Below are 10,245 nucleotides of genomic sequence, written 5' to 3' on the forward strand. Positions count from 1 at the left end.
TAAAGACAATCTCTTTAACAAGTGCTGCTGGGAAATCTGGTCAACCACTTGTAAAAGAATGAAACTAGAACACTTTCTAACACCATACACAAAAATAAACTCAAAATGGATTAAAGATCTCAACATAAGACCAGAAACTATAAAACTCCTAGAGGAGAACATAGGCAAAACACTCTCTGACATACATCACAGCAGGATCCTCTATGACCCACCTCCCAGAATATTGGAAATAAAAGCAAAAATAAACAAATGGGACCTAATCAACCTTAAAAGCTTCTGCACATCAAAGGAAACTACTAGCAAGGTGAAAAGACAGCCTTCAGAATGGGAGAAGATAAGAGCAAATGAAGCAACTGACGAACAACTAATCTCGAGAATATACAATCAACTCCTACAGCTCAACTCCAGAAAAATAAATGACCCAATCAAAAAATGGGCCAAAGAACTAAATAGACATTTCTCCAAAGAAGACATACAGATGGCTAACAAACACATGACAAGATGCTCAACATCACTCATTATCAGAGAAATGCAAATCAAAACCACTATGAGGTACCATTTCACACCAGTCAGAATGGCTGCGATCCAAAAGTCTACAAGTAATAAATGCTGGAGAGGGTGTGGAGAAAAGGGAACCCTCTTACACTGTTGGTGGGAATGCAAACTAGTACAGCCACTGTGGAGAACAGTGTGGAGATTCCTTAAAAAACTGGAAATAGAACTGCCTTATGATCCGGCAATCCCACTGCTGGGCATACGCACTGAGGAAACCAGAAGGGAAAGAGACACGTGTACCCCAATGTTCATCGCAGCACTGTTTATAATAGCCAGGACGTGGAAGCAACCTAGATGTCCATCAGCAGATGAATGGATAAGAAAGCCATGGTACATATACACAATGGAGTATTACTCAGCCATTAAAAAGAATACATTTGAATCAGTTCTAATGAGGTGGATGAAACTGGAGCCTATTATACAGAGTGAAGTAAGCCAGAAAGAAAAACACCAATACAGTATACTAACGCATATATATGGAATTTAGAAAGATGGTAACAATAACCCTGTGTACGAGACAGCAAAAGAGACACTGATGTATAGAACAGTCTTATGGACTCTGTGGGAGAGGGAGAGGGTGGGAAGATTTGGGAGAATGGCATTGAAACATGTAAAATATCATGTATGAAACAAGTTGCCAGTCCAGGTTCGATGCACGATACTGGATGCTTGGAGCTGGTGCATTGGGACGACCCAGAGGGATGGTATGGGGAGGGAGGAGGGAGGAGGGTTCAGGATGGGGAACACATGTATACCTGTGGTGGATTCATTTTGATATTTGGCAAAACTAATACAATTATGTAAAATTTAAAAAAAAAAAAAAAGCCACACAGAAGTAAAACGAGAAAAAAAAAATTTTGTGACGTGAAAATTTTATGAAATTCAAATTTTAGTGTCCATAAATAGTTTTATGAGAACACAGCCATGCTTATTCTCTGCACGTTGTCCCTGGCTTGCTACTTTTGTGCTGCAATGGCAGAGTTGTAGTTGTAACAGAGACCTCATGGCTTCAAAGCCTAACATATTTACCAAGAGGCCTTAGTTTGCAAACTTTTGGTATTATGATAACTATTATTAAAATACAACATTAAGATATCCCAAATATGACAAATGTCAGAGTGCTTGATAATAAGGACTTATATTAGAACTATTCAAGTACCAATTTTTTTATTTGACTTCTTAAAATTTAGAAAATAGATTTTCTTAAAATATGATTAAGCTATCTCCATAGTTTTCAATCTTTAGCATATTCATGTAGACACAGTGTAAAAATACAGATCCCCAGACCTCCTCCTGGATTCTCTTGGCTTTGGTGCCCAAAAATCGACACTAAAAAACACCCTGGGTAATTTGGATGCACGTGGTCAGTAACCCACCCTTTGAGAAGCATTAAGATGGTTGGATATTCCTCCTACATGATAAACAGCTGTATTTTTCAAGTGTGGTTCTCAAAGAGGGCTCCAGGGATCCTTACAGGTCCTTACAGAGGGTTCATGGGTATTCAGAACATACATGGGCAAAAGACCTGTTTAAGGTGCAACATAAGTCTGGGTGTTAAAAGTTCACAGATGTGGTATCAGATTCTATACAACAGCCTACTTTTAAGAAGCTATCACTTTTCAGATTTTGATGTAGTTATCAAAGAAGAAAGATTATCAACAGTTATCTGAAAAGAATCTTTTCTTTTCCTATTACATATCTGTCTAAGCACAGGTTTTCTTCAGATACTTCAACCAAACAACATATTGTTAACAGATTAAATGCAGAAACAGATACGAGAATACAGATATTTTCTATCAGCCAGACATTTGATGTTCTTCTCCCCAACTTTTTAAAACTATAGATACATTTATACTGTTATTTTAAAATAAGTATATAAAATATTTTAAAATTTTCTCCATTTTAATTTCTAATATGGTAAATACAAGTAGATACAATTACAATAAGCAAAAGCTCTCTGGAGTCCTCAATAATTTTTAAGAGTGTAGAGGGGTGGGTACTAAGACCAAAAGCAGTTTGAGACCCACAGTTTGAGAAATAAACAGTAGAGTGCCCTGAATTGATCAAAGAGAAGGTTAAAATTAATTTCTGGATTTCAGGCTCAGACATGCAGCGACAGGTTTCAAAGAAAGGAGCCAGTTTAAATAGACCAAATAGTTTTGTAGCAAATGACTGAAAACAGATGGGAGTGAGAATTAGGCTGAATCATAAGTTAGGCAACACATGGTCAAAGCTTAGAAGCTGTATGGAAGTAGCTTCATACAGGCAATTACTAGACTAGAACTTTTTAAAAGCCTCTCCAGGCTTTTGGAGGATTCAAGCAACTATTCTGAGCTATTCTCAGGAAGGTTAATAAAGCAAAAACAAAGAAGAAATAACTTGCTAAAGTGATAGCAAGGAAGCGGAGTTAGAAACAACTAGAGAACATTATACCTATCTATGCTTGGTCTCAATAAGATTTTAGAAGTAAAAAAATTCCTGGAAACTGGTAGGCTGTCAAAAATCTGGTGTTGTGTTTTGTTTTTTTCCTACTCATTTTCAGGTAGTGTGTTCCCTGAAACAACAAAGCAATAGCAATCAAAGGGCCAACACTAATCTTTGAGGATAAATTTTAAATCTTCATGGACTTAAATAGGCTGCAAACAACAACAAACCTGATAGACTTTAATATTAAACCCGAGTATGAGTTTGGTCCCAGATAGGAAATAGCTATAATATCCCACAATGATAATCATGGAGACCCTCAAAAGTTCTCAAGAAAAAAATTTATTTTCTAATACTGTCCACATACTGGCAACACAGTGACCTATCTAGGGTATTGCAATGTTCAATGACTTTCAAAAGTCCCTAACATAGATATGTAAAATATTAGCAAACTACTGCTTGACCAAAACTTAAAAAAAATTAAATGGTGCTATGAAAGACATATCAGTACCAGAAATACCAGAAAAATCATGTTAAATCCTAGTTTTATTTAAGTTTGATAAAGCTTAAATAAACATTACTGGCAAGAAACTTGGTGACAACACAAATCATTTATAGCAATCGTGTTATACTCAATAAATCATCCTGTTTTTATAATAAAGGCAGGCATATTCGTATTTCAAAAAGAATGGTTATATTCTATTTTTTAATCTGAAAAAGTGACATTTCTCTTACATGGTAAATTTTAAGCCCCAAATAAAACTGACCAATTTAGAACATAAATCTCTCTCTGTTAGGTCAGAAAGAAGCACCATACCAGATAAGAAGATATTAGTAAATAACTTCACTCAAAGAAAACAAGTTGGGTTTTGTGAGGAGGTGAGACTATGGCAGAAGAAAACTATTCCCAGGGAAGCCCATGACATAAACTCACAAAGTAACTTCTCAAGCTACATCTTGGCTCTTGTTAGACTTTCACAAATTGATATTTATTAAGGATAAATGCAGTACTGAATTAGAGAAACTTTTGGCACAGTCAGGTTTCAAATACATGAAAACATTTAGGATTAAATTCACCAAAAGATGAGAAGCTAACAAAGTTGTGAGTTTGTAATGAGTTTTGTTTTCCCTCATGACACTACTGTATTAGCTCACCTTTGGTTTAGTTGGGAATCTTTCCTAGATGTCTGCTTCAAAAGTTTTAAAAACTGAGTAGTAAATTTGTCTTTTCATAAAATCTCTCCTGAATTTTAACATTCATCCTTCCTCTCCAAGGAAGCCAAGGAGTTTATGTTTACTTTCAAAACTGAACTGAAATTTGCTTCACTGTATACAGGCAGTGAATATATTATTCAGATTTTTTTTCCCTTAAGTTTCTCAACAAAAGGACAAACAAGAGAACCAAAGGAAACAAAATACTATGATTTAACAGAAGAAAAAAAAAACAAAACCAACCACATTCTTTCAACACAGTGTCCACCAGGGAAATTCTGAAGAGAAAATGTCATGATAAAATACTTTAAGACATAAAATGACCCCAATGCAAAATATTTGTTGTTGATGACTTTTGTTCTGCTTTTAGCTCACAGGAATTATTATTTCTTGTCATTTATGTTCCTTGCTTTTTGTTTATCCATTCCCACTGGGTCAGTAGAACCATTTCAATTTCATTTTCTTTACATTCTACTTTTCTTCTTGATTCTTAAATAGTAAGTTCCTTGATCTGAGCCTCTACTTATGAATTTTGGGGCTGGAAAGGACTTTGAGGGGTCATCAAGTCCATATTTCTGCTTTCTAGGAGAATTCATAATTACAATTTTAGATGGATGAGAACGTATCAGAAGAAAATGTATTCTGTCCCTATAGCGTGCTACTTCATTCCACACAAACATTTCCATACAGAATGTGCAATTTGCTAAAAATGAAAGTAAAAATTAAAACCCCAAAAGAGGAAGATGCTTTAAAATTGCATTTATCAGCTAAAATTGCTCAAACATAAATTGAACTATCAGGCTAAAATTAACACACAGTAAAGTTGTTGGCTGCCAACATAAAGTCTTCAGTCCCTAGAGATGTCTTCTGATGTTTTATCTCATTTGTAAGCACAATTTTACCTACAGAACAGAGCAAGACAAATTTAGACCACCACACTAATAAACTATAATTTAAATATGTATTTACATATATGGGCTTCCCTTGGTGGTAAAGAATCCACCTGCAATGTAGGAAACAACAGGTTCGATTCCTAGGTCAGAAGATTCTCTGGAGAAGGAAATGAAAACCCACTCCAGTATTCTTGCCTGGGAAATCCCATGGACAGAGAAGCCTGGTGGGCTACAGTCCGTGCAGATAGCAAAAGAGGTGGACACAACTTAGCAACTAAACAACAATATACATATATATGTGTACATTTTTTCTTCACAAATGCTATAGTTTATTTCAAACATAAAACATAGATAGGGATAAATGCAAATTCAACTGAAATTTTAAAATTAATTATATAAATTAACTGGATCTTAGGCTTTAAGAACAGAGGTACTGGAACTTCCCTGGTGGTCCAGTGGCTAACACTCCTCGCTCCCAAAGCAGGGGGCCTGGGTTTGATCCCTGGTCAGGGAACTAGATCCCACATGATGCAACTAAGAGCTCACACAACTAAGACCCTACCCAGCCAAATAAATAAAATCAATTTTTTTTTTTAAACTATTGAGTGCAGTGAAAAAAGAAGCCCTACTTGCCCCTGTACTTTGTATTGATCAGATTATATCAAATGTTATATTCAGATCTAAATAAGAAATTCTAAAAACTCAAGCAGGTTGACAAGGAGGCTGAACTTTATTAAAAATGTAACTTAAGGAATGGTTGAAAGAACATGGGATATTTACCCCAGTAAGAGAGAAGTTTTAACAGGACATAACTGTCATCAAACATTTGAAGGGCTACCATGTTGACAAGGAATTAGGTTTATTTATTGTAGCTTCAGATGGCAGGAGTAAAGAGCACCACAATGTAAAGAATGTTCTAAAAGTAGAGCTCCAATAATGGAACAGGGTGTCTATGAAGTAGGGATCGCTTCCTCACAGCATTCAAAAGTTAAAAGACCATCCACCAAACATTCCAAAATGATGTATTTCCACATTTCAAGAATATACTTGATCCTAAAAATAGGCCTGCTAGGGGAAGGCAACATTCAAAAATGAGAAGACTAAAAATCATTTTGTCATGTTTCTGGAAATGGAAGACTTTCTCCCATGAACTCTAAAATCATAGTGCCACAATCAGAGAAACCAACAACAAAAGAAATACTGTTTTTCTTTTTAAATGAATCCTGCATTTGTTTTTCTCAAAGAAACAACATATGCACCTTAACTTTTGTACCTTTATCAAGGGATAAGGGACTGTATGCCAGCCTGCCAACTAGTTTCAAAAAGAGAGCTGTTTTTATTAGACATTTATATGGCAATGCTATTTGCTCCACCTAAAACTTCCTTTCAAAAAGGTTCCTCCTCATCAGACACGGATAGGAGGCTGCTGTATCACTGACTCCCTCCTACTGCAGCCTAGGAAAAACTCACTCTTGACGTGTACAAAACAATAACTTGTGAGAATTTCAGAGCAGCTGTGTTCAGGCAGAGCCAGGGACTTAAAGCAGCAGTTTGAGAGTTGGTTGAAAAAACAAATTTAATTCTGAACTGGACGTGGGAAAGGAAAGGAGACGAAAGAGGGAGAGGAAAGGGACAGGGAAGAGAAAGGAGATATACAACGGTATTTATTAACATTTTAAAGCCATGGTAAGCAAAAATGCTTAAAAGTTACAACACTGAAACTATCACAGGTTGTACCCGTTGATCAACAAGTTTAAAGATGAGCAGTGTTTATTATTCTCTAGCCTTCTGCTAGGTGGTAACACTAACGAGACAGTGCTCAAGTCAAAGCCATCACAAATTCTAGGATGGAAGAATAAAACAAGGAACTTTGCTCTCTCATTGGAAATTTCTTTGTGCTACTGCCAGGCAAACTGTGAAAATGTCCGAATATCCAAGAGCAATGCTCTGAATGTGAAATACTGGAACCCAATTAAGTAATTAATGCTATAAGGACAGTAATTAATTAGTCTCAATGTGCTGTAGGGGTAAGTTCCTGACCAGGAGGATAAATGGTTGCTGAAAACCAAAGGTTAATACAAAGCAACATACTCTGGTTTCTCTTCATATAACACCGTTACTGGTATTTCAGATGTCATTTTGCTTCCAAAAGTAAAAGAAGAAAAGGAATGTAAAAGACAAATCTGTGCAACAGCAAAGAAGTTATTAATTGACTGTACTAGCTCGTTATTAAATAATAAACAAATATCAAACAAAGGGCAAAGACTTGTCCCTTTTTTGTATAGAATTAAGAACTGGTAAGACTACTTAGTATAGCTGCCAGACTTTTCTTTAGCTTCTTTTATTACTGACATGTTACATTTCGCAATAGTCTCCACTTACCTTATATCCTCCATGTTTAAGTACAAATTGTGTTTGATTTCCCCAACCCTTGCCCCTAAGATATTATGACATATCTTTAGCTTTCTGATCTGGACACAAAAGAAGAAACTGAAAAATTTTCACTTTCCTGAAATACGTGTCCATTTTATTTACACCACTTAAAAAAAAACATAAGCTGGCTAAAACTAACTGCAACCATCCATTTGGCAACTCAAGTGGGAAAGAAACAATTAACAAAACAAACTTCAGTATAGTACATTTTTCTGTGCTTAGAATACCTATAAAGACCGATGTCTCTGCAAGAATTACTTACACTAATGCAAAGTTTTTAAACATAGGAATCAAGTGAGCTTGTAGAGCAAACTCTGCATACCCCCACAAAACTACACTTAACTATGACACAACCCTCAGAGGTACTAAAACACTCTCTGGTAAGTAGAAAACAAACTTTTAGAGTCAGGAAAGTAGCAACGCGGGAATCTGGGTAGGAGGTGCCCTGGGCAGTAAACACCCCAGTCAGAGAACATAACAAGCAATTCAGAGCAACATATAACTCCCGATGGGGCTTTGACTTGGCCACCGAAGTCCCAATCCCCCATCCCTGAGCTGAGGAACAGATGAAGTCGGGAAGAGGAAGAGACGGAGAAAGGAAATCAGAGTAGAAGTGATGAAAGTGTTCTATTTTTCTCTTTACCACTATCCCAGCTTTCTTGCAGGCTGGTTACCAGACTGGATGCCATATTCACCAAAAGCTCTAAAATCAGTTCTCAGACTTCTGATACCTAAGCTAAACACCTGTCCATATCAGCCGTCTCCCAACCAAATACCTCTCCTACCCTTCTGGATTCCCCCATATCCTACCCAAAGTGATGCCTTTTGGCCACTACACCCACCCCTATTAAATCTTCCTAAACTCATCCACTTAATTTTCTTCATATCCATACTTTTTCTCTGATATCTTGTCCCTGATAGGTTTTCTTATAATTCAATAGAAATGCCACGCTCTCACTTCCACTTACTCCTTCCTATCTTCCCATCAAAACCAAATGCTATGTTTTCACCTACTCAACCCTACCTCCTGCCTATTACCCCTAACTCTTCCAATGCCAAGCCTCTAACCCCACTCTTTGGAGAAGTCCAGCGTCTTCAATCAGTTTAGTACCCTTCCCCTTTCTCCCATTCCACCCCATTCCAGGCTCCACTAGACTTCCATTCCCTCAGGATTCAACTCCCCTCTTCTTGCCACGCCCTGTGCCCCCCGGGGCTACTTACCCCAAGTTCTCCCCACACTTCAGGCCTCTGGCCCCGCCTTCCCCCCCCAAAGGAAGGAGGCGGGAGGAGGGAGAGAAGAGGGGCGTCACTCCGCAAGGTAAAGATGACCTCTCATTAGTAGTTGTGGCCGCCAATCGTAGCTTCCTTCTTTCTTATTGGTCGGCGTTAGTCCATGCCCCACCCTCTTCCTCAGACAGGGCCCGGCCACCGCCTCAGCGCCCCCGTCCAACACATACTGGGAGGGGAGACCCCGGTCTGGGACGCTGGGATTGACCAGAGTTGACGGGGAGACGCCCGTCAGGTCATGGACTAGTTAATGTTAACAGGACTCACCCTCTGGTAGCTCCGTCGCCTCCCGCCCGCCCGCGATCGGTCCCACAATCTATCTCCAGCTCCTTCTTTCCCCCCTCAGCGGAGCAGATACTTTTCTCTCGTCCGGCCAGGCGCTCTCACTTCTCGCGAGATGTAGAGAGGGGCTGGAGGAAGGGCGAGATCCGCCGAGCCAGGTCGGAAAGAAGCCGAGGGGCCGGTCTCCGGAAAAAGAAGGGGCGCGACTTTCGGTGGGCAGGGCTAGGGAGGGAGGCTGAGCGAGTTCCCTAGGCGCTGGTCACACGTGTTCGACTGCAGAGTGTAAGGGTAGAAAAATAAAAAGAAGGAAAGGGAATGCTTACAGGTGCCTGTAGTAATGGAGATCCAAAGTATTTTCATACTAGAGAATTAGATTATTACAAAAGAGCACACTTTAAAAACAAGACAAGGTTATATACCTCAATAAAGCTGTTTGGGTTTTTTTTTCTTTTTTCTTTTTTTAAAGAACGGGGGAAGGGAATTCCCTGGCCTACCAGTGGTGAGGACTCCGCGCTTCCACTGCAGGGGCCACGGGTTCCAACCCTTGGGGATGGAACAAAGATCCTGCAAACCCTGTGGGACGGCCAAAAATTTTTTTTTAATTTTTTTTTTAAAAATCGTTTTAAAAGGGGGGAAAAACCGAGACAGCTACACAAGGTGATTCAGTGTGCCAAACAGTCGAGTAGTTGCATTTTCTTCTTGGCACTTAGAATAGCATCACTGTAGCCGTAGTCTCTGCTCTCTCTGTGTGTGTATGGGAGTAAGGGGTTGCTGTATATGGAGGTGGAGAGTTCTATCATTTTCTTTGAGTATCTTTACAGTGGGGCCAGCAATCCCATTTTACTCAGGGTTGTAATAATCAAATGAGATAAGCTATATGAAACTTGTTTGGTATTAAAAGGCACTATACTTATTACTCAGAAAGTATTTTAACAAATTCTTAGAACATACTGTGTACAAAGAACTAGGCATGGGGAGAAGAGTAGACAGACCAGGTCCCTACTCTGGTAGAATTTACAGTTTTAGCAGGGAGGTTGTTGTTGTTTAGTCACTAAGTCACATCTGACTTTGCGACCACATGGACTGTAGCCCTCCAGGCTCTAATTCCCAGGCAAGAATACTGGGGTGGATTGCCATTTCCTTCTCCAGGGCATCTTCC

General features: G+C 38.7%; 1 protein-coding gene across 9 annotated transcripts in view; it reads right to left on the reverse strand.

The window, feature by feature from the left end:
* The window catches only part of ATF7 (activating transcription factor 7), a 97,645-nt gene extending 88,419 nt beyond the window's left edge, over positions 1-9,226 (reverse strand). For 3 of the 9 annotated variants that reach the window (XM_044941791.1, XM_044941795.1, XM_025284257.2), the window contains exon 1: positions 9,072-9,226. The gene's annotated coding sequence lies outside the window, so the exon portion shown is untranslated. The other 6 variants (XM_044941794.1, XM_025284259.2, XM_025284260.2 and 3 more) reach the window with 5 other exon arrangements.
* Positions 9,227-10,245: the final 1,019 nt, after the last annotated feature.

This window comes from Bubalus bubalis, chromosome 4, assembly GCF_019923935.1.
Source record: "Bubalus bubalis isolate 160015118507 breed Murrah chromosome 4, NDDB_SH_1, whole genome shotgun sequence".
NCBI lineage: Eukaryota > Metazoa > Chordata > Mammalia > Artiodactyla > Bovidae > Bubalus > Bubalus bubalis.